At 61.6% G+C, this 3,518-nt stretch overlaps 1 long non-coding RNA gene across 1 annotated transcript; it reads left to right on the top strand.

The window, feature by feature from the left end:
• The first annotated feature begins 1,937 nt into the window (after positions 1-1,937).
• On the top strand, positions 1,938-2,551 carry LOC120582746 (uncharacterized). Its single transcript, XR_005647623.1, has 2 exons — positions 1,938-2,051; positions 2,420-2,551. It is a non-coding gene; the product is annotated as an uncharacterized LOC120582746 (long non-coding RNA).
• The last annotated feature ends 967 nt before the right edge of the window (positions 2,552-3,518 follow it).

Raw genomic sequence — 3,518 nt, 5'->3', positions numbered from 1 at the left:
TTTATCTAAACATAGAAAAGCTACAGTAAAAATACGGTATAAAAGATAACAATGGCCCGCCTGCAGAGGCCACCTGCCAGGGCGGAGCCTGGGGGACTGGGAGCTGCTCTGGGTGCGTCAGCGAGTGGGCAGTGAGGGGACGTGAAGGCCAGGGACAGGACTGGCACCACTGCAGACTTCATACACACTGTCCGTGTAGGCTGCACTAGACTTATAAAAAGTGTCTGTCTCTCTGTAATAATAAATTGGCCTTCGCTTATTGCCGCTTTTTACTTTATAAACTTTGGCGTTTTCTGCCTTGCTCTGCAGAGGGCTCTGGCAGCCCAGGAGGCCGCTGGGGTCTCTTCAGGGCGGCCTGCGCTCCTGCTGCTGAGAACTCTGAGCAGGTGAGGCCAGCTCTGCACGGGCCCAGCCGGGAGGGGCGGGGGACGGGGAAGCAGAGGGGTCTCCGGGGGTCCTGCAGGCAGCAGCTGAAGCTCCTGATGCAGCCCCAAAGCCCTTCATTCTCCTGAAGCTCAGGAGCTCGGCGACCTACTGTGCTCGGATCCCCCCTCCCAGCTCCTCCCTCGCCCCTCCTGCAGCAGCCGCTGGGGAAGAACGGACCCTGGGGTGCAAAGACTTCCCATAGGGCTGACCGCCCGACTTGAGGTCAACTGGTGCCGTTTCGTCTCCAAACCCTGGAGAAGGCACGGGGTGGGGACGAGTCTTCTGGCTGTGGAGCCACTTCAGCCGGGCTCTCTCGAATGCTCCTCTGGAATGCTCAAGAAAGACCCCCCTTCCCATGGCCCCCAAATGAGCTTTTAATCAATCAGTATTTGAGCATCCACTCTGTGCTGGGGGTGGCCTTGGTGAGTAAAGCCAGATTCAGTATCTGCTCTCAGGGGGTTTACGGTTCTGCTTGGGGTGGTGTGGGCTCCAGCAAACACGTGCCCACCCACGTGGAAAACCACGACCGTGACGGGGGCACCCGTGAGGCCCCACGAGCGCATGCCGCTGGGGAGAGGGCCTGGCAGGAGTGCTGAGCCCCGGGCCTGGATCCCTCAGGACGGAGCAGACGTGGAACCTGGGTCTGTTCGACTGGAACCCACAGACTCTGTTTCCTGAATTAATGAGTAAGCGAATGAATGAATATCCTTCCTGGTCTTGGTCCTCGTAGGAAGTCAACTGGCTGCGACCCTATGGGTTTATTCCTGGTTTCCCTCATAGGTCAAGGCTCAAGGACAGTGTGAGCCATTGATGACCGCATCCAAGTCATTCTCAAACGGGAAGGACGGGGGGAGGAGGGGGGCCGGGGAGCGGGGAGGAGCGGCTCCAGTTTCTCAGACCCTGTGCCTCGGCAGGAAGCATCTTCCAGTTTTCACCCGACTGTAACCCGGATGTCGAGGACCTGACTGCGGGCAGACCACCCCCTAGGTCCCGGACTGGCCACTGGGTGGTGCACGCACAGGACACTGCTCCGAAGGCTTCGAAAATGGAACCGATGTCAAAACCGCACCCCACAGGAGGCTGGACCCAGCTGGATGGATCGGCTGCTAAAACGAAAATGTTAACACTCTGCGTAGGACTTAAACAAGACCCAGAGCCTCAGACATAACATTCCAAGCGTCCAGAATACAATCTGGAATTACTTGGCGCATCCATGGGGCGGGGCGGGGAGCAGACCTCGGGGACCGGCCCTGGCCCACGGCACTCTCCCACTTTCCCGCCAGCCCCAGGGGATGCGGGGGCGCTGGCAGGGAGCAGTCCCATCCCGAGGGAGGCAGGGCCTCTCCAAGGCCATTCGGGGGGCCTGGAGCGCCCGCCCCGGCTCCCCCGCAAGCGGCAGGCGCTCTCCTTACCTCAGAGTCCTTAGCTCCAAAGCCGGAAACAGAACAGGAAGATGCAGAGCAGGAGGCGCCAAGGTTCCAGCCCCGGGGGAGCGGGGGAGACCCCGATACTTCGCCGTGGTTTCCCCACTTTGCCTCGTGCACCCCGATCGCCCCGTTCGCGCTCGCCAGGTGGCGGGGGCCGAGGGGCGTGGCCGGGTCGCGGGAGGAGGGCTCTGGCGCCAGGTAGGCCGCCCGCCCACCTGCCGCAGTGGCTTCTCTCCGGGGGCGGGGGGTGGGGGCGAGCGACCTGCGAGGGACCAGGCAACTCGGGTGCGCGGGGTCTGAGAGCCCAGGGGACACAGTTTACTCTCCCTGCAGCGGACTCAGCACCCCGGGGGGCAGCCACGCACACCAGCGCGCCACCGGCTCTGCAGGGGCGGGCCGAGGGGGAGGTTGAGGCCGCTCCCCTCTCTGCCGGGCGCCCCTGTGACACCCGCAGGCCCCCCTCCCCCGCCCCCCCAGCCAGCGCCTGAAACCAGAGCCTGGGCAGGCTGACCTCTGGAGGCCTTGCTGGCCTCACGGTGGGAACACAAACTTTCCTTCCTTGCTAGGAATGTTTGAGATTCCACTGAACTCTTCCAGAAATATTTCCCGAGCAGCACATTCCTGAGTGTTCCTGGCATGCATCTTCCAACCGTCCTGCTTTCTCTGCGGCCCTTTGCCGGTCCGAGGCCCGGTTGCTTCCCAGCTCACAGTGAGGCCTGCGGGGGCCTCGATGGCAGGCCGTGAGTCTCCTACCTGCATCCACCCAGGGGCCTCCACCCAGATGGATTCAGAAGCTCATGTCACCTGGGAAATAGGGAAACACCTCCCCCAGGAAGCCCTCCCGGTCGACCTCGCTCCGGGGCAGTTTAGTCCTGTCAGCACGCGTCAAGCCGTCTGTGGGGAAGGGCCGTCCGCCCCAGGCTGCAACGCGATCCCACTGTGCGTGACCGTGTGCAGCTCGCGTCACACAGGATTCACCCCGTGGACCGTGACGAGGTGATGACCAACGATGTGCTGGGCGATGCTGCCAAGTCAAACTGCGATAGAAGCCAGCACTGTCCCCGGCTCCGCCCCCACCCCACCTCCGCACGCACCAGGGACCGGGGACCAGGGACCAGGGAACTGTGACCTGCGACCAGCATCTCGACCTGCCACCAGCTTCTCGAGGACAGCCCCCAGGGCATGAACCGCACCACATCACCCTGACAGGGGCCGGTGGGTTCGGTGCTGGTGGGTCCGGGATCCCCGGGGGCCCTCGAGTGCCGTGGCAGGTCCCAGGCGGCCCAGTCCCCGGGCGTCCCAGGAGAAGGCCCCCTGGCAGGGAAACCGTGTTGAAGAAACAAATGCCCAGTGAATGGGAGGGTCAGGCCACCGCCTGGCACGAGCAACCGCGCCCCCTGCGGGCGAGTTCTTTGGGTGCTCTCCATCGGCTGGGGGGAGTCCCCTTTCTATGCCTAGCATGCTGAGAGTTTTTATCAAAAATAGATTTTGAGATTTGTCAAAGCTTTTTTTCCCTCCGTTGAGACGATCGTGTGCTTTTTCGTTCTTAGCTTGTTACCGTGGCAAATTACACGAATTGCTTTTTAATATTAAACCAAACTTGCATTCTGGGATAGATCAGCCTTGGACATAATAGATCATCCTGTTTATATATTCTTGGGTTCG

This window comes from Pteropus medius, unplaced genomic scaffold (genome assembly GCF_902729225.1).
Source record: "Pteropus medius unplaced genomic scaffold, Ma_sr-lr_union100, whole genome shotgun sequence".
Lineage (NCBI taxonomy): Eukaryota > Metazoa > Chordata > Mammalia > Chiroptera > Pteropodidae > Pteropus > Pteropus medius.
This window is presented reverse-complemented; position numbering and strand designations above follow the sequence as displayed.